At 52.1% G+C, this 23,659-nt stretch overlaps 1 protein-coding gene across 3 annotated transcripts in view; it reads left to right on the top strand.

Moving 5' to 3' along the window:
• Positions 1-784: 784 nt before the first annotated feature.
• The window catches only part of SYN3 (synapsin III), a 455,954-nt gene continuing 433,079 nt past the window's right edge, over positions 785-23,659 (top strand). For 2 of the 3 annotated variants that reach the window (XM_070051328.1, XM_008257067.3), the window contains exon 1: positions 785-888. The gene's annotated coding sequence lies outside the window, so the exon portion shown is untranslated. Of the gene's footprint in view, positions 889-5,580; positions 5,995-23,659 lie in introns of those variants that run through there. The other variant, XM_017341626.3, reaches the window with a different exon arrangement.

Here is a 23,659-nt window from a genome sequence, read left to right as displayed (position 1 = left end):
TCTGCTTTAGCCCCCTGTAGGCCCTCAGTGCCCTGGGGGAAATTTTGTGCTCTATCTGGTCTACCTCTCTGGGCCCAGTTCATTTTTCCTTTCCTTGCTGGCTGGGCCCTAGTGTCAGTGGCAGTCGCAGCCTCAGAACTGCCCTACACGTGTCTTTCCCTCTGTCAGCAATGCTCCCCCTCCAGCCCTGGAATCATTTAGATCCTCCAAGTCTTAGTTCAAGCATCACCTGGGGGCCCCAAAGCCGGCCCAGGTTTAGCAGCGCAGGGGTCTCTTTCCTATTGATCACCTCCCTCCCACCGCGCCTCACGGTGCTTATGGCAAGGGACTGCATCACATCATCTTGTTTGGTTGGAATTGGTTTTGTTCCATTGTATACGTATGGTCTCTCCCACTCGCAGCCCACGCAGACTGCACCAGGGCGTCAGGCTGTCTTGTGCCCTCTTGCGCCCCTGGCGCCAGCGCCCAGCGCGCCAGCACCCAGGCTGGGACAGGTTGCTGCTTGGTTTCCGGAGAGCCCAGGTGATGGCTCAAAGCCGGCTTCCAAGGACGCTGCACACTCTTCGCACTCCCCGCGGGGCGTCTGAGCCCTCCTGGGATGCAACATGACCTCACTCTGTCGCCTGAGCCCGGGGACCACGCTCCGAGTACAGCAGCAACTTTGCCTGCGCTGAGGGCGGAGGGCGGAGGCGGGGGAGGGGAGGCGGGGCGGGGCCGAGGCCTCGGGGGGCGGGGCCTCACTGCCCGAGCCAATGGGGCGCCGCGGCGCAGGGAGGCCTGGCCGCGGGCGGAGGCGCTCGCGCGCGGCAAAGGGCAGCCGCTGAGCTCCGGGACGGCGAGCGGATCGGCAGACGCGGCGGCGGCGAGGCGACCCCGGCTGCGTGCACGGTGAGCAGCCCGCCGCAGCAGAGCGGGCTTAGTGGGGGCAGCTGACAGCAGAGAGCTCCCTGCGTCGTCCCCGGAGCTCCGCGGCGCGGTGCCAGGCGGGTGCAGGCGCGGGCGCGCGGAGGGCCCGGGAGGGAGACGAGGAGAGGGGCGCCCTGCTGCCTCCCCGGACTCCAGCTGCCCGCGCTCGGATAGTTCGGGGTGTGGGGGTGCGCAGGACCGTGGGTCCTGACTGTCTCCACCCAGCGGCGGGCACGGGGAACCGCAGAGGCCGGACCCCTGTGCTGCACCAGCCTGGGTCCAGCACCTCCCTGAGCTCGGCTGACCTCTCGTGACCTCTTGCCTTGGAGCTGGGGGCCGGCCTCAAGACATAAGTCATGCTATTTCCGATTTCCAGGCGTGCTGTGCTCAGGAAGCAATCTCAGAGAGGCTTCTTGGCCAAGCTAGGAGCAGACACTAGCACTGGATACGGCGACTTGTGGTTTATTCCGCACTTACTCTGCATCTCCCGAGTTCCCAGGCGCAGTGCTGAGCCCCAGAGGCACGCAGAAGGGCCTCGCGGGCAGCTCGGGGGGCTAAGAGGGACAGGAGGGGGGGCAGTTACCGCGCAGTGTAGTGGGGAGGACTCGAGGTGGACAGGAGGGCATTGAGGAGCCTGGAAGGCTTCTGAGAGGAGGCAGTCGTGGGGTGGGGAGGAGCAGCGGGCTTTGGCCGAAGACTGTGTTCCTGGAGCAGGAACTCCAGGCAGATTTTGTGGTGTGACCAGGAAGGAACTGGCAAGCCCAGTGAGTTCACTTAGAACTTCAGGTCATCCGGTGGGGAGGCGTCAGGGACTGAGAAGCCCGCAGCCCTTACCATGCACCCTTACAGCATTCACAGGTGTGTCCTGGGAGGACGAAACCTGGCCAGGCTCCCAGTGGCCTCCTGTTGACCACCAGCAGCTGCAGCCTGGCCCCAGGGAGGGGGCATCACTTCGGGCACCTGTTAAGCAGGACAGGTCCTGAATAGGGCTCAACTGTGAGCTGTCAGCAGCTAACACTGCCTGCAGCTGGGGTGGGGAAGGTGTGAGTATCTTGGCCTTGGAGGGGGCCGAGAGCTCTACCAAGGCATGCAGTGCCTACGTGGCGGGAGGGCTCTGGGAAGTCAGGGATAGTGCTGGTGCTGAGCGTACACTTAAAAGCTGCTCACTTCTCTCACCTTGAAATTTCTGGACTGCATCTGAAGATGAGTTTTGGAGTTTCAATTGAGTAAATCAGATTGTCTGAAGAGCCTTTAATAGCAAGTGCTGCAGCTGCTGAGTGCCTCTTAGGTGCACACATTCTCTCCCTGTTGTTCAGGGGTACTCTAAGTGAGGTACTTTCATTGTCGTGTTTGCAAAACCCAGCCGTCCTTCTGCCGTAAAATACAAATAGCAGTCACGATTACAGATTTGTTACAGATGACATAGTGCTTTTGTGGGTGAGTCAACAGATTAAGAACCCTTTCACTTAACCACTTATTAATTCAGTCAACCTATGGAGCACACCTCAAATGGCAGGTGCTGTCCCAGGTGCTGGGAATATAGTGCAGTCTGTTAGGGAGAGAGAGAGGTGGACGTTAACTACTTGGATTCTTCAAAAGCAAACATGAGGGATGGAACGTTGTATTGTAGTGCGTTGCCAGGATGTGACAGAGAACAGGCACTTTGCCCACTTGAGTTCTTACTCTTCAGTTTTAATATAGCCTCCCCTGAAAGGCCTTTTGGAATATTCTTTGTAAAGCACGCCCCCTTCCCTTTACTCTGCCTGCATAGCACTTCTTTATCTATTGTTCTTCCGTGCTGTTGAACCTCTCCACTAGAATACAGACCCCAGGAGGACATACAGTGCTGTCTCCCAAGAGCCCAGCACACATTTCTTGATTTTACCATCTATTTCTTGAGTGAGTGACATGAATGAAGGGCAGATCTGCTCTATAGATCAGCGACTCAGAGGACTGATATTTACACTGACGTCCACAGGATGAGAAAGCGCCAGCAATGCCAAGATCAAGAGGCAGAACGAACAGCTTGTTCAAGGACCATGCGGTGGAGGAAGCAAGCCTGTCAGAATGACAGCATAATGAACGAGTCGAGTTTGAAGTTGATGGGCCTTGGCAGGGGTGGGGTGGGGGTCATACTGAGCTTGGATTTTACCCAAAAGGCAATGAAGTCATTGGAGGACTAGCAATGATCTGATACAAAAGTGTATGTTTGTGTCACGCCCTCAGGAGGCAGACTCCATGAAGTAGATGCTGCTTAAATGAATGGATTAATGGATTAATGCTTAAATGAATGAAACAATCTGGTTTATGTTCCAAAAGAGTCTCAGGAACTACCAAGTGGAAAATGGAGTAGAGAAAAAGATTAATGGGATCTTGTCACTGGTTTGAAGTGAGGAAAAGAGGTGGATGTCGTCTGGGCTTAAGGATAATAATAGTATTGCAGACGAGTAGAAGGACTTGAGCTGTATTTTGGATGTAATGAGTGGCACTTGCTGATATTTTGTACTGGGGGACCATAGGAAAGGAAGGGCCCAAGGATGATGGCTAGTCTCATGGTTTGGGATTGGGTAGACATCCATTAGCAGGTGAAGACATCAACACACTGTGGTGCACACATGCATTGAAACATCATCACTTACCCACAAAAAGCAAAGTGCTAATATGTGCCACAACGCGGGTGAGCCTTGAGAATATTATGTGGAAATACAAGTGAAGGAATCCAGACACAAAAGGTCACACACTGTGTGGTTCCTGTTAGAGGAAACTTTTGGGATATGTAGACCAGTAGGCTGAAAGCAGATTGGTGTTTGCCAGAGGCAGAGGTGGAAGGCTGAGCAGAGTGTGAATGCTTAGTAGCTGAATGGTTTCCTGGAACTAGATGGAGGTGATAGTTATAGAGCATTGTAAATGTGCCAATTGCTGCTGAATTATATACTCTAAAACGCTAAAGGCTGTAAAGAAGATTGGGAGGATGGGAACATCACACACATCACAGAGAGCCTGGGTGAGAAGCAGGTTGCACAAAGGGGATAAAATTCGTGCACCCTCTTGGAGGAGCCCCTGGACACGTGCCTGTCGCCTGCAGAGATAAATATGGCAGCTGTCAGCTCTTAGATGTCAGCCACCAAAATGGATGCATTCTAGGGAGACAGGGTCTAAGGGGAGAGCCGGAGCCTGGATTGTTCTCTAGTTACATCTTCATCACTATTTACAACAGGCTGCTGTTGTCCTCATTTTCAGATGAGGAAACAAACACCCACCCCATAAATGAACCTGCCCAAGGTGAGACCGTTTGTTCTTCTGGTCTCCAGGCTTCCATTCTTTTGCCTGCTCCATCTCAGCATGATGCAATTTAGAACTTCAGCACTTTCCCTTCGCCCATGCCCCTCTCCCTCCTACCCACCTCCCTCCCTCCATGATTGAGTATTCACACACCACAGGCACTGTTGTGGGCATTTGTTGGTGCAGAAGTGACTCTAATCTCATGGAATCTACCCAGTAAACCACACCTGCAGCCCACAGTTACAAGGGGGCCTTGGGAGCACAGAGCAAGTGCATCTGTCCCAGGCTTGGGGGTGGGATGAGTCTTCCTAGATGAAGTGACAGTTAACCTGAGATTGGCAGCTAAAGCTGAAGGAATGATCTTGGGAAACAAAATGATTCTTTGGGAGGTGGAGGAGTTGGGGTGTGTGTGGGGTGGGTGGTGATGCCTGAACACCTGCTCCAAGAACTTGCCTTTCTTTGCAGGTAAGGGTTCTTCACAGGTGATTGCTTTCCAACTCATCAAGAGGGTCTGTAGTTTCTATCATTCTGCAGATAGCAAGTAAACAAAGGGCAACCATGACTTAAAGTGGGCGCCTCAAAGGGAGTTATCAGGGTAGGGTGCAAACAGCCGTGTCTCAAGCAAGTGACTTGTCCTTCCCTGAACCTTGTATTTAAAAAAAAATTGATTTATTTGAAAGGCAGAGTTAGGAAGAGACAGATTTTCCATCTGCAGGTTCACTCTCCAAATGGCCGCAATGGCCGGAGCTGAGGCAGTCCAAAGCCAGGAGCTTCTTCTGGGTCTCCCATGTGGGTGCAGGGGCCCAAGGACTTGGGACAACCTCTGCTGCTTTCCTAGGCTGTTATCAGGGAGCTGGATCAGAAGTGGAGCAGCCGGGACTCGAACTGGTGTCCATATGGGATGCCAGCACTGCAGGCAGCAGCTTTAACCACTATGCCACAGCACCAGCCCCTGAACCTTGTTTTTATTCAAACAGAGCCAAGAATGTCCACTGCTCAGTATCAGAAATGAATGGGCCAGCATACTCAAATGTTGGGCACATCACAAATGCTCAAGAAAATGTCATTTGGTTCAGGGAGGAAGAGTTTGTGAGAGACCAGAGGTCCCCAACCTGTGCACACTATTCACACATGACCATGTTCCCTCCGAGGCTCTGATTTCGATGGTTAGAGGTGGACCCCAGTGATGTGTATGTTTAGGAAGCACGCCAGATGATTCTGATAAATCAACTCCAGGAGCCATTGGTTCCTATCCAATACTGCTTGCTCTGATAAGCTTGAAAGGGTTAAGCACCTAGCAGCAGAGTTTTGCCTTCTAGGAATTATTAGCCAATGGCGGTGCTGACCGGTGATGTAATGTCTTTGGCTGGTGCTCCATTGGTTAAGTGTATTGTTTCTCCTGCTTCAGCTGTGTGAGGAGCAGAGCTGCAGCACAGGGGTTAATAATTCTCTGGCAGCAGAAAGAGCTCTCTCTCGCATTCCACTTCTAGGTGTGAGTACATAGCAGGGCCCAGCAGATTGTTGCCCTTCTTGCAGTAGCAGCCATACTCTCCTCCTCACCTCCTCCCAAGCAGAGCACATGTCCCTGTAGTACTACAGAGGAGGGGGCGGAGGAAGGGGAGGAGGAGGAGGAGGAGGAGGTGGAGGAGTATCCTTTAGAGCAAAGAGAGCCCTTTCAAAGTTCCACGCTGCCAAGTCTCCTTGCCATTGGGGATGGGCACAGCCCCAAGTCCCCTCGAATGAATCGCTAAGCTACCACCTGCTTCTGACTGTTGTTCAACCTGGCGGAATCCTCAGAACCAGGAGGTGAGCCCAAGGTGTTGCAAGAGGGAGTGGGCCTGGCAGGGGGGAGGGACAGCCCCAGACTGCGGATCAGGTAGGGGGCTCAGTGGAGTGGCTGCCGCTGGCATGCAGTGTGAACAGGGCAGGACCATCTCCTTTTCCTTTTCCTGGGTCTCTTTGCAGAAGTGCACAGTGCGAGGCTTGGGTTAGGGCCCTCAGATGGACATGGCCTGGGGAGCAGCACCAGGAGCTAGACCAAGCATGTTCTTGCTGTAGCTTTTTGCCAAGTGTTTATTTGAGCTGTATGTGTCCTTTGGGACCCTGAGCCGGAAGAGAGCTGGGCAGGGTAGTGCTGTATCTCTGGAGTCAGCTGTGACCCAGGCTCCCCCTTATGTTGCTGGGGCTTCCCCTTTAGTTCTGCAGCTCAGCCAGTGGCCCTCCATAAACCTGAGACTGAAGATTCTTCAGAAAATCCTGCATGGTCTCAGGACTCAGTGCATGTCATTTGAGAGGAGCTTGGGGTCCCTGGCCCTCGAGTTATCCGTGTGCCTTAATGAACACGGAAACTCTGCTAGGTGTTCCAAACTGGGCTCTTGGGGCCATAGAGAGGAAGCCTTTTTGTATTGTGGGTGGTATGGTTGTGATGGGTTTCTTATTTGTACTTAATAGGGCATGGACAGTGGCTCTAGCCCAAAATTCCCCACCTTGTCCAGAAAGGGTCCTCCGGGTGTAAATTACACAGGGTAGAGCAAGGGTGGGCAGAAGGCAGCAGCCTAGCAGGAAAGACTGCAAGCAAGAATTCTGACCTGCATTTTGTAGTCAATTCAAGAAACCCTTGCATTTCCTAGACAAGACACTGCCTTTCTGCTACAGCCTTCCCAGAACATGCGATTAAAAAGTTCTGTTTTTATGTTTCCCGACTTGGTTCTAAGTGGAGAGGAGGGAGGAATCCCCTTTCTTTAGTGAGCATGGAGCTTACAGAGGGTTCTCTTTGTGTCTTGTGTGACCTTGGCCTTTGCTGCCCTGGGTCCCAGGCCAGAATTTGCTAAACACACAGGTCCTTGAGCAAGTCAGGACCTTGTGTCGGGTCTCAGTACCCTCCTTTGTAAATCCCAGAGGTGGGAGGGAGATGGACTGGCTGGCTTTTAGACCCCTTCCAGTGCTGGTTGGCTGTGCCTTGAGTTGTGATAAGCCTTTGCAAACTGGGTCTGTGCGAGCAGGTCCAGTGGGTAAAGAATGTTTGAGAGGAGACACGCAGCTTGTGTCTGCTGAGTGCTTTACCTGTGTCTTAATTGTTACACCTGCTCAACAGCCTTGCAGTAGGTGGAATTAACCCCACACTACAGGTGTACAGATCAAGGCTGGTGGGGGTTGAGATTACCCACCGAGTAAATGGGGAGCTCGGTCTGTAAACCAGCACAGGCCAAGATGCTGGGGTGGCAGCAGGAGGCAGAAGAAGGGGCTGAAGCTGGAATCCTTGTCTGCCTTTGTTTCCTTGCATGCTCCTCTCTGTACTGGAAAGCACACACTGATTTTGAGATGTACTTACCCAGCCAGATTGTTGAGTGCTACCCGGTTCACTGTCTGAGATGACAGCAGATCATCAGAGGATGCTACAGTTCTTGAAATCAGGCCTCTCAACTTGTAACCAAGAGACTGGAGGTCCCAAAAAGTTGGGTGATTTGTTCCATGTCAATTGACAAGGCGATAGATGGTGAGAAATGGATTCCAATACTTAGACGTTTGCACTTGTATCATTATTGAGTTAAACATTTAAAAAAACCTTCATTTGGAAAGTTTGAGATGGGCTGAAGTTTAATGATCACCCCCAGTCTCTTGCAGTGGCAAAGGACTGGGGTAGACTCACAGACCACACATTCTGGTCTTGGCATGGTGGCAGGTGACACGTGGGTTCTGTTCTTTGTCTTCAAAACAAAGCTGCATGTTTCCAGATACAGCTCCCAAAATGTTGAACATAATTGTTGGTGTGGCCTGAATGGGGAGGTGGGGGCTCAGTATCTTGAGTGAACAGATATGTGTACCCAGCAATAGAAACCATCGGGCAATCCACAACAAGCCTAAGGCAGATGCTTACCTCTTTTTAGGATCTGTAATGTTAACAAAGTGTCACTCCAGCCACAGGTTTAAGACAGTCAAATGGTTGTCATAAGACAGATGGGTTGTACTTACTCTGCAGGAGAAGAGAGCAAGGCTGGCAGCAGCAAAGGGGAGGGGAGTGGGAGAGGAGCAGAGACGTCCAGTGGGAGTGTCCATCTTCCACGCCCCTCTTATTGGAAGTGGGTGGTAACCCCAGGGTTTTCTGCCCTGGTAAGGATTTAGAGCTTCTAGATCTAAGGTTTTTTGATTGTCAAGCAATCAAGTAGATGAGAGGAAGCCGGGAGCATAGCGCTCCTCCTTTAGGTTCCAAAGCCGTAGTATGGGGGTGAAAACCATGTTTAGCCAAAAATGCCCTTGAGCATATTTTAATCACCAAGAATGTGTATGATTTTTGCACACACAGTCCTGAGCAATAATTACTGTTCTAACACTGGCCTAGACACAAAGAAATAGGGAAAGTCAACATGGAATTGTCTGCACTTCCATCTTTTTAAAGATTTATTAATTTGAAAGGCACAGTTAAAGGGGGAGAGAGAGAGAGAGAGAGAGAGAGAGATCCTCCATCTGCTGATTGGCTCCCCAAATGGCCACAACAGCTGGAGCTGGGCTCATCTGAAGCCAGCAGTCTGGAGCTTCTTCTGGGTCTCCCACATGGGTGCAGGGGCCCAAGGACTCGGGCCACCCTCTACTGCTTTCCCAAGCACATTAGCAGGGAGCTGGATTAGAAGTGGAACAGCCAAGACTCGAACCAGCACCCATATGGGATGCTGGCACTGCGGGCGGCAACTTTACCCACTACACCACAGCTTCGGTCCCTGCACCTTCATTGTTTTCTGTATTTAAGATAACCATGGAATCTCTAGCTGGCATGGGGTAGGATGCAGGGAATTCACAGGTGGCTTTTAGGGTTTATGCCATTCTGTTTGGAGAAAGTTTCTCCTATCTTCATATATGTTGGCAGTTTTCAAAAATGATCATGAAAACTGAATGTGATTTTGTGTGTGTGTGTGTGTGTGTGTAAGGATACGCTATACATTTGTGTTGAGGTTGTTTTGTGAACACAAATTTTGCTTCTGAGGCAGTAGATCCCTGGGACATAGGGATTTAACTTTTAAAAAAATAGTCAAACTGTTTTTTTTTTTTTTAGATTTATTTATTTATTTGAAAGAGTTGCAGAGAGAGAAGGAGAGGCAGAGAGAGAGAGGGAGGGAGGTCTTCCATCCGATGGTTCACTCCCCAATTGGCTGCAACGGCTGGAGCTATGCTGATCCGAAGCCAGGAGCCAGGAGCTTCTTTTGGGTCTCCCACATGGGTGCAGGGTCCCAAGGACTTGGGCCATCTTCTGCTTCTCCAGGGCACAGTAGAGAGCTGGAGTGGAAGTGGAGCAGCCAGGTCTCAAACCGGTGCCTATATGGTATGCTGGCGCTTCAGGCCAGGGCATTAACCCACTGTGCCACAGCGACAGCCCCTAGTCAAAATGTTTTCTAGAGTGGCTGTCCATTTTTGTATTCTCATCAGCAATAAAAGGTCCAGTTGTTCTGTGTCCTCTGTCAGTTTTTGGCATTGTCAGTATTTTTTATAGCCATTCTAATAATTTAGTTATATTAATTTGCATTGCGTGGTATTAATTTGCATTTTCTAATTTGCTGATTATGTTGAATATCTTTTCATGAGTGTAATTGCTATACTTATATCCTCACTAGTAGAGTGTCTGGGTCTATTACCCCTTCATTTACAATTGCTTTAATTTTTCATATTGTTGAGTTTTTAGTATTGTCTATACCCTCTGGGTACCAGTGCTTGCTTGCTTGCTTGCTTGCTTGCTTTATTTATTTATTTATTTATTTATTTATTTATTTTATCCTGCAGGTGAGGCCAGAAATCTGGTATTTTTCTTTTCTTTTTTTCTTTTTTTTTTAAGATTTGTTTTCTTGAAAGGGAGTTACAGAGAGAGTAGGAGAGACACAAAGAGAAATCTTCCATCCGTTGGTTCACTCCCCTAGTGGCCACAACAGTCAGGGCTGGGCCAGGCTGAAGCCAGGAGCGTCTTCCAGGTCTCCCACATGAGTGCAGAGGCCCTTCTGCTGCTTTCCCAGGTCCATTAGCAGGGAGCTGGATAGGAAGTAGAGCAGCCAAGACCTGAACCAGCGCCCATATGGGATGCCAGCACTGCAGACAGCCACTTAACCCACAGTGCCACAGTCCGGGCCTTGCCAGTGCTTTCTTGAATATGTGATTTGCAAATATTTAACATGTTTTTGAAGACTGATTCTGGACGTTGCATAGTAAGGGAGCAGACAAGGGTGAGAGGAAAGATCCGTGGGAGAGAGATGATGATAGCGTAGACTAAGGTCACTGCGTTTGAATGAGGCAGTAAATGGTCCAAATCAAAACAACTTGAACTTCATGATGGACAGGATATGGAATGTGAGAAAAAAAAGCAGGCGTCACAGCTGGAAGTGGTAAGAATTTAAATATAGTTCTGACATGATCTCTACACCCAAGTACTTCATAGTCTGGTGAGGGGAGATTGCCTGTAGGCAGTTCTGCGCATGGCCAAGTGCACTCTGCACTCGTGTGGAAAGTCTTTGAAGAACACAGGTTAAGGGGGCATTTACTGAGTACCTGGTTTGCAAGGCCAGCCCTCTGGACAGCAGTGCTCAAACTTTGTGCAAGATTCAGCTAGAAAAGTTGTTCAAAATGCAGGTGGCCAAGCCCCAACTCCCAAAATAGGAGGCATGTGGTGAGCAGGCACCAGAAGTCATTCTATGTAAGTGAATGGTTGATCACACACTGTGAGGGACCCCTGGCATGGCTGGGGGGACTCCACAGAAGAGACAATGTTTGACAGGGGACTTCCTCGTTGAGTAGCAAAGTTGACCCAGAGAAAGTGAGGGAAAGGGTGGTTAGGCATGGGGAAAGCAGGAGCAAAGACCTGGAAGAATGACAGAGAATGGCCGGAGGCTAGAGTAAGTGGGCGTTGGGTGGTGATGATTGGCCGAAGTACGTGTCTGTCTGGGAAGGGGGTGAAAGTCACGTGACTTCCTGTGCTCCGTGCTTCTACCGTGAGTGAAGCTGTGCGTCAGCTTCCTAGAGACTCATGAGGCGTCCACTGTGGGGAACTGTCCCTGGCAATCCAAGAGAGAGGTGTGCAGAACTCATGTGATGATGGGCCTTTGAGACGAGCTGCTGGCTGGGGGTGGCATGTGCAGAGGTTGGCAGAAGGACCTTCTGTACTGAGAAGCACTCAGACCGTCCTTGAAACGTATCAGACTTGATGTCCTTTGTGCACATCACCCTGTCGAATATGCCGGAGCCACCTCTCCCCTCTTCCTGGGGCGTAGCTATCTGCTTAGGTCACACTCGCTGTGTGCAAGCCTGGTTCAAGCCGTTTTGCATGGAGTCATTCACTTCATCTCCTCTACAAGTCTGCAGATGAGCCGGAATTCTTATCCCTGGCTTGTGATGAGCCAGCCAAGACACAGAGAGGTTCATGCCTGGCCCGAGGTCACAGGGCTCAGAGACAGAAGAACTGGGATGTTTAACCAGGTAGCTCTGGGGCCTGCCCTGTGGTGCACTACGTTAATCCTCTGCCTGCAGTGCCGGCATCCCATATGGGCACCGGTTCTAGTCCCGGCTGCTCCTCTTCCAATCCAGCTCTCTGCTGTGGCCTGGGAAAGCAGTGGAGGATGGCCCAAGTGCTTGGGCCCCTGCATCTGCATGGGAGACCAGGAAGAAGCACCTGGCTCCTGGCTTTCCTGGCTTTGGATCAGCGCAGCTGTGGCTGTTGTGGCCATTTGGAGAGTGAACCAACGGAAAGAAGACCTTTCTCTCTCTCTCTCTCTCACTCTCTGTAACTCTACCTGTCAAATAAATAAATAAAATCTTTAAAAAAATTTTTTAAAAAACCAGGTAGCTCTGCCTTCAGAGCCCATGCTTTTTTTTTTTATTTTTATTTTTTTATTTTATTTGAAAGAGTTACATAGAGAGGTAGAGACAGAGAGAGAGAGGTTTCCCATCCACTGGTTCACTCCCAGATGGCCCCAATGGCTGGAGCTGTGCCGATCTGAAGCCAGTAGCCAGGAGCTTCTTTCGGGTCTCCCACGTGGGTGCAGGGGCCCAAGCACTTGGGCCATCTTCTACTGCTTTCCCAGGCCACAGCAGAGAGCTGGATTGGAAGAGGAGCAGCTGGGACTAGAACTGGCGCCCATATGGGACGCCACCACTTCAGGCCATGGCGTTAACCCACTGCACCACAGCACCAGCCCCGAGCCCATGCTTTTACGGGTATGCTGTACCAGCATTGTCAGGAAGGCAGGATGAGGCTGGTCATGGCCACAGCACCACTGACACTCGAGCAGTCCTTTCTGTGGACCAATCACTGCTTTCTGGGGGCTACACCTATACTGATGTTTTATGTTAGATTTTTCTTTTTTGATTTTAGCCTTTGAGTCAAAGCTTTCTGTTTGCATTCTTTCTATCTAGCTGCTGACACCACGGTGCACCTTTTTGTGAGGCTTCAAAGGACAACATGAAGTATTATAATATCATGGTGCCCTTACAGGTTGATGTGAACTGTGGGGCGTTTTGCCCTCACCCTACAAATGGCCTTAAATGGCTGTGTTTTCGATGCTTCTCTGAATTTGTCTTTCCCCACCTTCTCCTGCTTCAAGCAGCCAGAAAAAGCCTTTTTGATTGACCATGAAGTATATTTGTCCGATATTCCCAGGGAAGAATCAACTGGCTGAAGGGCTATGTGGCTCTTTGTGAGGTTTAGAGAGAGGTGCTGGGTGCTGTGTCAGGTGGGCCTCATTTCCAGGTTCCAGACTGCATCGGGATCTCAGCTTGAGCTTCTCTAACCCACTACAGTGAGACGGGTTGGCTCTAACACCAAGATGTTTGTTTCCCATGGTTTTGCAAGGCTGGAAAGTCCCTGATCGGGTCCCCAGCATGCCTGGGCTCTGAGGGGGCCTTCTTCCTGGTTGGCAGATGGCTGTCTGCTTGCTGTGTCTCATGTGGCAGAGAGCAGGGAGAGAAGCAAACCAAGTCCATCATGAGGTGTGTACCCTTGTGACCTATGACCTCCCAAAGACCCCATCTTTAAACACCATCATATTGAGACCAGAGTTTCGACATACGGATTTGCAAACATTCCGTCCATAGTGGTTGGGAAGTCGAGTTTGCTATGTAAAAGCCCTCTGGCTAGTGCAGGGGTATGGTGTGATCTGGGAGAGAATTTTGAACTTTCCTCTACTGGAGAGAGGGAGGGAGGGAGGGAGGGAGGGAGGGACTGCTAGACTTTCTGGGCCAGCTGATGTCTGAGTTGAGATTTGAAAGATACACAGAGTTGGGGCCGGTGCTGTGGCACAGCAAATTAAGCCACTGTCTGTAGTAATGTGCCTGGGAAAGCAGTGGAAGTTGAACCAGGTGCTTGGGTCCCTGCACCCACATAGGAAACCCAAATGAAGCTCCTGGCTTTGGCCTGACCCAGCCCTGGTAGTGTCAGCCATTTGGGAGAGTGAACCAGCAGATGGAAGATAGTGCTTGTGCACACGTGCTTGCGCTCGCTCGCTCGCTCGCTCTCTCTTCTCTCTCTGACTCTCTAACTCTAACTCTGCCTTTCAAGTAAATAAATAAAGCTTGCAAATAAAAAAAAGTCTCACCGGAACACAGAAACATATGGAGTTTATTAGGCCAGTGGAGTTGGGAGGGAGTTAGGAGGGAGTGACTGAAGAGTGGGATTCCAAGAAGTAACAGTGGTGTGTGCAGAGGTGCTGCATGCATGGGGCTGATGGAGTGGGTGAGTGTGGCCATGTCCAGGGAGATGAAGCCAGCATGGGTCCAGAGGGGCCTCTGGTGCTACAGGGAAGAGCTGGACCACATGCCAAGGGGCAGCTGCTGTTTCCACTGGGGCTGGGGTACTCAGATTTGTGTTTTTAAAAAAATGTCTCTGGCCGCCTATACTATGGAAATGTTTCTGAAGGAAACAGGACTGGAGGCAGGGAGACCAGAAAGGAGGTTTGCGGTGATCTGCGAAAGAGGTGATACGTGTCTGAGGTTAAAATAGATTGAAGGGAGCTCTAATGCATCCCTTTCACTCAACCACACTCCCAGAATAAACCCCTTTCCTCTTGGATGGGGCCTCATGGAGGTGAACTTGATGCAAGCTCTATGCTCGGAAAATCCATAACCCAGAGACGTCTGAAAATCACTGGTAGCAGAGGTGGATTCATTCAGTTCTTGGATTCGCAAGTATCTTTTGAATGCCTACTGTGTGCCAGCCCCTCCTGGTTAGTGCTGCAGGTAGGACAATGCAAAATGAAACAGAAAACCCTGTCTCCACCAGGGTCACGGTCAAGGGGGAGGAGGACAGAAGCGAAACACTACAGACTAAAACACAAGAGGACGTCAAAAAGTTGTGGGATGTGTAGGACCCGGAAGAAGCTCCTGGCTTCCACCTGGCTCAGCCCTGGCTGTTGCAGCCATCTGGGGGTGAACCAGCGAATGGAAGACCTCTCTCTCTCTTCCCTCTCTCCCTCTCTCCCTCTCTCCCTCTCTCCCTCTCTCCCTCTCTCCCTCTCTCCCTCTCTCCCTCTCTCCCTCTCTCCCTCTCTCCCTCTCTCTTTCAAATAAATCTTTAAAAAATGTTTGTGGGAAAATGCAATTCAAAGGTAACTTTATTTTGGTGCCAGTAGTCTTTGAAATGCCTATATAGTGTTTTCATTGTACACCTATTCCTTGAACTTTTGAAGACTCGTCGGTTAGAAGATAATGGGGGAGGGGGTGGCAGTGGCGCTGTGGCACAGCGGGTTAAAGCCTTGGCCTAAAGCGCCAGCGTCCCATGTGGGTGCCACTTCAAGACCCAGCTGCTCCACTTCTGATCCAGCTCTCTGCTGTGGCCTGGAAAAGCAATGGAGGATGGCCCAGGTCTTTGGGTGTCTGCACCCATGTGGGAGACCAGGAGAAAACTTCTGGCTCTTGGTTTCAGATTGGTGCAGTTCCCAGCTGTTGCAGCCAATTGGGGAGTGAACCAGTGGAGGGAAGACCTCTCTCTTCCTCTCCTCTGTGTAACTCTTTCAAATAAATAAATCTTTAAAAAAAAAAAAAAGCGAGTATGACAAAGTTAGGTCAGGCCAGCAGACTAGGGGCATATAAGAGAGGCTGGCAATTTTTATTTTTGAGAGATTTATTTATTTGAAAGGTAGAGCGAGAGTGGGGAGACAGAGGGAGAGATTGTCCACCCACTTTTTTTCAGTCTCAAGTGGCCGCAGTGTCTGGGGCTAGACCAGGCCAAAGCCAGGAGTCCCGAGCTCCATCTTACTCTCCCCCATGGGTGTCAGTGGCACTTGGACAATCGTCCACTAGCACCCAGGCATATTAGCCAGAAGTTGGGCTGGAAGCAGAATAGCTAGGACTCAAATCAGTTCTCTAATATGGGATGCAGGCATCATGAGTGGTGGCTTAACTCGCTACACCACAACACTGGACTCCCAGGGTCACAGTGGTTTAAAAGGTGACATTCGAATAAAGTAGTGCAAGAAGTGAGTGAATGTTACCATAAACATGTAAACATAGAGGCTAAAGGACCTGCAAGGAAGCATCATTGTCTAAGAGCTCTGAGCATGGGCTTGGGGCTAGGCAGACCTCAATTAGAGCCCTGGCTCTACCATGCCATCTGGGTGACCTGGGACATGCCCTCTCACCTCCTGAGTATCTGCAGTCTTTATCCATATAATGGGACTGGTTTGGGGCCAATGTTGTAGCCTAGCAGTTTGGGCCACCCCCTGTGACAATGGCATCCCATCTGGGTACCATTTCATATCCTGGCCTCTCCACTTCTGATCCAACTCCCTACTAAAGGTCTTGGAAATCAGTAGAGGACAGTCCAAGTGCTTGGGCAGCTTGCCATCTCTCCCTCTCTCTCTCTCTAACTCTGCCTTTCAAATAAATAGATAAAGCTTTAAAAAAAAAAAAAAGTGGGTTGGTTTGCCATGAGGCCAGAAGGGGGCGATCTGCTTGCTTTGAACCTGGCGCTCAGAGGGCTCCTGAGATGGCACAAGTTGCTAATGCTGAGGGGCGTTCCTCGGGCCCGGGGAGGGAGCCCGGGGCTTTGCAGCAGGGTGTCCTGACCCGGCTTCACCGCCCAGCTGCCTTGGGCTCTGCACAGCAGCATCCTTGGGACCTGGGGCAGTGAGACTGAGGGTCCTCACTTGGCTCCTCTGTCAAATGGGTCGGCGGCCACATAGGGCCAGGTCGCAGGGGCTGCAGGATCCTCCCTCCACCCCTGGCTGCCTCTTGGTTCCGCTGTGTCCTGGGTCTGCCCAGACTCTGGGGGAAAGGAGGTGAGGAGAGCTTTCTGTGCAAGGTGGAGGTAGAAGAGAGCCTCGGTGGGCAGGCAGCGAGGCCAGCCTCCCTTCAGCACCTTGGCCAGGGTGTGCAGCAGGCAGTGCTGTTGTGTGCAGGGGCTGGAGGCGGCAGCTGCTTTAGCAGGATCTATGTCTTGGCTGTGAAAAAGCCCTTCCTTGCCTGCCAGAGACAATGGCTGGGGATCTTTGGGTGGCGATCTGATGCCAGGATGTGAATGCCATGTTTGCCCCTCTCTGCCTGTCACATGTCATCAACCATTAGGTATCATGGTCCCTGGCCTAAGGGGGCATTACTGCTGCTTGGCTGGAGACACAGCCACTTCCCAGGGCTCAAAAGTGGCTCCTAGGAGGCAGCCTGGGGGAGCTGTGAGTCCCTATGAGAAGGGAGCCAGCAGGACACAGAGTTACCCAGCATCCTTTTATTCTATTCCTTTCTGGTTCTATTTTCTGGGTCTTTTTATTCTTTATTCGATTTTATTTTATTCGTTCTCTGCATTCTTTTTTTTCTTTCCTTCCACCCCAGTTTTCTTCTCTCCATCTCTTTTTCTTCCTCTCTTTCTTGCTTTCATCTGCTCCTCTATTTGCTAATTCCGTATCAGTGGCTCCAGTGTTTGCTCAGCTGCTGGCCAAGCTGGAGATACAGGGAACACCTTCCCTGTTGTCTGGAGGGAGCCCCATTGCTGTAAGAAGAGGAAGGAGGACAAACAGGCCTGGCCCCCGGCCTTGGATCCCCCTGGCTGCTGTTCGGAGGCAGCTTCCTGGCTGTGTTAGCTGGAGCAAGTTACTGAGCCTTGCTGAGCCTCGGGTGCACCAGGAGCCTGGAAACGTCTTCACAGGAGTGCAAGGGGTGCAGGAGAGCCTGCAAGTGAGGTGCTCAGCTGCGTGCCTGGCACAGAGCAGGACGTCAGTGAGTGCTGTACATAGAATCTGACAAGTAGGGCCGGAGTCAGGATCCAGAAAGGCAGAGAAATGAACTGCACTTCTGTGCTTGGTTCTTGCCAAGATAAGCATCCATCCGGGTTCTTGATTCTGCACATGAGAGAAGCAGCCTCAGGCGGGAGGGGGTGGAGTGACTTGCCTGTGGGGGTGAGCTGGTGTGTGTGTTGGTGGCAGGCATGGGTGGGGGTGGGCAGATGGGGAGGTTGGGGGAAGGGGTGCGGGGGTGAGCAGCTCAGATGCTGGGGCCAAACCCTCAGGACCAAGTGACTCCACATTCCCGAGCTTTTCCCAGTTTTCTCCATATGTAAAGTAGGGCTGATAACAAAGGATTACTTCCTCCGTCCTGACCTTCCTTGGCTGGGCTCCTGTAATGTGGATGAGCAGGAGACAAGGGAAAAGGGGACACAGGTTTAGTCATACTTGCAGTGTGCATGATCGTGGGAGTGTGGAGACAAAGGACTCAGAATGTTTAGAACTTGGGTTTACTGGCGTCTTAACAAGAAGAGCAGTCCATGTCCAGAGTGGTGATAAGACGGGGAAAGATGGCGTAGAATTCCTAAGGCTGCAAGTGTGAGGGAAAGATTGGAAGGCAGGGCCAGTTGGTGAGGTTTACGCGTGGATTCCTCTGGGGCTGGTGGGGTTTAACGTTGTCTCTGATGGTGGACTTCCGTCCTGGGGACTCACTGGTTTCATGGATGAGCAAGGCTTAAACCAGTATCGAGCGCCTAGAAAGTGCCATATGAATACTGGCCTGCTCTTATGGTTGTCATTATTACTGTCACTTCACCATCATCACTAGAGCCTCCCAGTGAGCCAGTGGTGGCAGCCATGCAGCTCTCTCCTCGTACCAGCCCGACCCACACAGCTCTGCCCAGCATCGGCCGCCAGGCTGCCGGTTTCCCAGCCTACCCAGGGGAAGGAGTCCTCACAGTTGTAGCTGAATGTGCTGTTCCTGCAGTTTTGTGGGGCACTGACTGGTTTCGGGCTCTCCAAGGAGAAGCGCATGGCAGATACTGCCCCATAGACACGGGCTTCCAAGGCAAAGCCTGTCCATGCTTGGCACCAGGAGAGGAGACGAGAGGGCAGGGCAGCAGGCCAGGGTGTCCGAGGGGTCAAAGGGCTGTCTCCTGAGAGAGAGGACACTGATCTGGAGGCTGGGTTTGAGTTGGCCGCTTACATAATGTTCTACAAGTAGCTGACATGTCCCGAGCCCCAGTTTTCTCATCTGTAAAATGGGGTTAGTAGTATTTGCTTCGCAGGGATGCATGGGGACTAAGGAGACACTTGTTGTCATTGGCTCGGAGCTGTAGAAAGTGCTCACATGTGATGCTTCTTATTTGGTGTTTTGGGAGAAAAGTGCTCCTCTGGGGACAGTGAAGTGGGTAAAGACACAGGAAACCTGTATCCGGGCTTTGGCCTTAACTCTCCTTGGCCAGGTGAGCCTGGACAAGTCAGTGCCCCTGCCTGTGTCCAGGGTACCCTGTAGGAAACCAGGTTGGGCAGCAGGAGGGCCACGGTGGCGGGTTCTGTAGTGTTTCACAGGCACCCCCTCTCCCAGGTCCAGCTCCCCAGGGCAGAGCCCGCCACCTCCTCAGAACCAGAGTCCGCCAGTAGCTTTTTACCCCATGCCCACAGCAGCTGTGGCTTTGTGCCCGGTGTTGGGCAAGGCTCTGGAAATAGACTCTGAGTGGGCAAGCTCCCTGCTGTTTTCCTGGGCCATCCAACGGAAAACAAATCCATTCCTGCCCGGAAGCACGTTGTGGTGTGGGGTCGATGCTGGGGGCCACAGTGGATGGCGTCGTAAGGAAGTGATGTCGGAGCTGGGACCTGAGTGACAGGGTGAGGCCTGAGGCTGGTGAGGGGTTGGGGTGCTGTGGGGATGAGCTTGGCCTGTCGGGAAATAGAAAAGGAGGCAAGTTTGGGCATAAAAGAGTGGGAGAAGAGGGCCTAGGAAGTGTCAATGCCGCAGGGCGGGGAAGAAGCTGGGGTTCTACCCAGAGGACAGTGGGGACCAGGGAAGGGTCAGATGGGGCCACCAGGAGGCCAGAGGACAGCCACTGTCCAGTGAGCTGAGGGTCACTCCCTGCTGACCGTCACCACGGAATGGAAGTGAGGGGAGGGGTCAGAGGATGTTCCGGAGATGAGTTGATGGCACCTGGGCGTGGGAGGTGAGGGGCAGGATGGAGGAGTCTCCCCCAGGAGCCCCACAGGCCCAGCCTGGGATGGGCAGGGCCGTTGGCTATGCTGGGAGCATGGGAGGGAGCAGTAGCGTTGGGCAAGGCTGGGCGTCAGGGCTTTGGGTTTGAGCCCCACAGCGAGGCATGCTGCCCTTCCCCAGGCTGAACTGGCTGGGTTCCTCCAGAGGGCAGCATCCGGGGCACCAGAGACACTGCCAGGCTGGCCACGCACCCCGTCTCCAGCAGGGCCCTGGGCGACTGTGGTGATGAGAGGGACCGTGCAGAGTGCATGGCCCAGGGCTCCGCTGAGTGTCTGTGTGTGTGTGTGTGTGTGCGTGCACGCGCATGTGTGTCTGTGTCTTTCTATCCCTATCTTTAAGTATATCTCTCTCCATCTCTGTCTCCCAGCTTCTGTCTTTCCATGTCTCTGTATCCCTGTATGTTTCTCTGTTTATATCTTTCTCTGAGTCACTGTTTTTCTGTCTCTGTATACCTCAATCTTTGTATCTTTCTCGTTCTTCATTTCTGCCTCTTCCTGCATCTGTCATTGTCTCCACATCTCTTTGTGTATCTAGTTCTGTCTCTATCTCAGCCTCTTCTCTATGTCTGTCTCACCTGCCAGTAGTGTCCCCTAGATGTTTAGGTTCTGGGGTTTCCCAGTCATGTCACAGGCCTGCGTGAGCCCCCATCTCCAGGAAGGAGGTTGCTGTGTGTCTTCCGTGTTTCCTGGTGTGGCAGGAGGGAGTAGCCTGTCTGGTTCCCAGGTCTTGGCAGTGGGGCATCTCTCACTGACTCTGGGTGCCTGGCTGTGCTGGCTGTGGTGTCCACGTGAGTCCGAAGCCTGCAAACCCACAGTGACGTGTGTTCTGGACCCTGCAGGAACACAGAGCATCTCACTTAGTCCTACGTGGTGGGTGAGGAGTAGTCAGGGACGCCTTCCTAGAGGAGGTGATGAGCTCAGTGAGGACGAGTCACAAATGACCAGCAGACCAAAGTCTGAGGCATAGGGCAGGGCATGCCAGAGGAGGAAACAGAGGTTAGAACCACTGGTGAGGGTCCGGGTACAAGGAGAGGAGAGCTCTAGGTACCTCTGACTGCCGGGGTTGAGGTACCCAAGAAGCTGGACTGACTCAGAGACCTGAGGCACCGTGGTAGGATGGGAAACCCACAGGCTTGGCCTCAGGCAGACCTGGGTTTGAGGGGCAGTGCTGCCTAGTGGTTAGGGCCGTGCTCACCAAGGGCCAGGAGCTGGTATACATGAGCAGGCTGTGGGTGACTTGCTTGCTGGTGGTGTCACTTTGGGCTTCCATGCCCACATCTGGAAAGCATGAGTAACGAGAGCCTGCCTGCCTCACAGGGCGGGAGGAAGGGTGGCCTGCATCAGAGCAGTGTCCTACCTGAGCCGACTGTATACACGCTGGGGCCGGGGCTACACACAGGTGAGTTACGTATCGTCTCTAGGCCTCAGCCTGCTCATCTGTGAGATGGGAGTGGTTGGGAAGGTTGGTGTCAGCGGTAGACCTGAGCAGCCCACCCTCTCCCACAGCCACCATTGCCATCCTGTCCTCTGCATTGCCACCATGGTTCCTACCCAGTTAGTCTCCTGCTGACAGTGGTTCAACTTACAGCTATTGGATCTTATTTATCCATTTATTTTTAAAGATTTATTTATTTGAGAGGCAGAGTTATAGACTCAGAGAGAGGTCCTCCGTCTGCTGGTTCACTCCTCCAGTGGCCACAACGGCTGGAGCTGGACCGATCTGAAGCCAGGGGCTTCTTTGGGTCTCCCATGTAGTTGGCAGGGACCCAAGCACTTGCACCATCTTCTGTTGCTTTCCCAGGTGCATTAGTAGAGAGCTGGATCAGAAGTGGAGCAGACAGGACTCAAACTGGCGCCCATGTGGGATGCTGGCAGCTGTAGGTGGCGGCTGTACCCACCACGCCACAGCGCCGGCCCCTGTTTGACTTTACAATGGTGCAAAAGCAATTTGTGTTCAGATGGAGGATTCAGGTCTTTTCCCAGGCTTGTGATCTGCAGTGAGATCCTCGGTGCTGGGCAGTGGCTGCGAGAGCAGCTCCAGGCAGCCATGTGACTACAAAAGAAAATAGCCCATGCTCTGCGGTGTGCTGTGTTGCTAGTCTAGAATGTTCCTTCGGTTGGGATGGGTTTAGTGTGATGCAACCCCATGGTAAGTCGAGGAGCATCTGACTTCCACATGGGCGGTCCTGGCTTCTGATTGATGCTACTCCCTTTGCCCAGGGAGCATCATGGGCCAGCCAGCCTGGAGGCTGCTGGTTATGCGTTACCAGCCTGGGCCGGGTTACCCTGATCTCCTTCGCTGGACAGCAGTGGTCCAAGCTGGGCCACGCTGGCAGCTGTGCTCTGGGCCTCCCCCTAAAAAAAGTGCATGGCCAGCAACACAGCACTGGTTGGCGCTGGTCCGCGTTGGCAGTCCAGGGGTGACTTACGGTCTGGTTGCTGGGAAGCAGGGAGCTGTGATCAGCCGAGCAGAATCCGCAGGCCACTCTGTTCTCTGCCCCTGCCACTCATGTGCAGTTGGGTTTCCACTGGGGTCCTCACTGGCAATGAAACAGAGCCAGTGTGCAGGAGAGGAAAGGGCAGGCTCGTGGATGTCCCGAGCAAGGTTCCCTCCCTGCTCTGCCCTCACCTGCTTCCAATCTGGCCAGTGCGTTGGTAAGTCAACATTCTGTAGTTAAAATTGGCACCGGGACCCAGACGGCTTGTGTTTGAATCCTAGCTTCCCCACTTGACCAGATACAGAGCTGTGGACATGACCCCTCATCCCCTGAGCCTCAATTCCCACATCTGTGTTCAAGTCCTGTCTCCGCTTCCAGTCCAGTGATGGCTCAAACAGCTGGGGTCCTGCCACCCACGTGGGAGACCTAGATGAAATTCTGGGCTCCTGGCTACCACCTGGTTGTGGGCATTTGGCTCGTGAACCAGTGGATGAAAGATTGTTTGCTCTCTCATCTCTCATCTCAATTCATGTCTCTGTCTCTATTTCATATCACTATCTTTCAAACAAGTAAAAATAAGTGAATCAATTAAAAAAATAGAAGGTGGAGTTGGTGGTGCCCAAATCGCACTTTCTCAGAAGCCCTACGTGTAAGACGAGGCACAGGAGCTCTGCTTGGGGAGGAGGGGGAGGAGTCCAAACCCTTGCTCACCATCAGGGGCCCCGCCTCATGCTGCACTCTCCAGGCATACCCACACCTTGAGCCTCTCTGCCTTTGTGCACAGAGTGTCTGGATGTGCCCTTTCCTGGCCACTTGCTGAAGGTTGGGGTCTGGGCGGGAGCGCCTTGAGGCAGGTGCTGTTGAAGGCATGGCCTTTGAGGCACCCAAAGACCTATGCTGATGTGTGCATATTTAGACTTTACCCTTGGAGACAATTTTTCCCCCACTGTATAATAGCCGGGTTTCCTCAACAGAACCAGCACACAGACGTCTTCTCTGGCAGAGATTGAGGGAGGGAAGCCTTCTCAGCCTGACTCTCAATGTAGCTGAGACCTGGGTTTCTAGCCAGGGGGATGGGCAATGCAGGCATGACTCTGCAAGTCCCAGATGCTCTGGGGGCTGCAGAGTGGAGGCCACAGGACCCACAGAGGCAACAGAATGAGATTAAGATTAAAAAAAAAATGGGACACAGAGATCTCCTTAGATTGCTGGAAGCTGGTGCAACGGAGAGCCCAAGTGGTTGAAGAGAAGAAAGGAACCTGGGTCAAGGTCAGCCCAGGCCACTAAGAGCTTTTGTTTGCAGGTAGTAGGAGTAGTATTATGATGTGGGGATTGGACAAAAGCCGGGGGTACCACTGAGTCTGAGTGTGCCTAGCAGAAAAGGTGACCTGTGAACCCCCAGGAGCCCAACCCTTGTAGTTGGTTTTAGAAAAGCAAGTTGAGCATTTGATCATTTCAGATGGAGCCACAGGGAGTATTGATTGGAATTTTCTCAGAGAATGGGGAAAGTTTCCATTCCTTCATGTATTCTGTTATCTACTGAGGACCAACAAGGCTCTTTGGATGCAGATCTGCAAAACGGATCCTGCCATCAGTGAGCCTGGGGTCTAA

This window comes from Oryctolagus cuniculus, chromosome 11 (genome assembly GCF_964237555.1).
Source record: "Oryctolagus cuniculus chromosome 11, mOryCun1.1, whole genome shotgun sequence".
NCBI classification, from domain to species: Eukaryota; Metazoa; Chordata; class Mammalia; order Lagomorpha; family Leporidae; genus Oryctolagus; species Oryctolagus cuniculus.
Note: the sequence above shows the minus strand (reverse complement) of the source record. Positions and strands in the feature narration are given on the sequence as shown.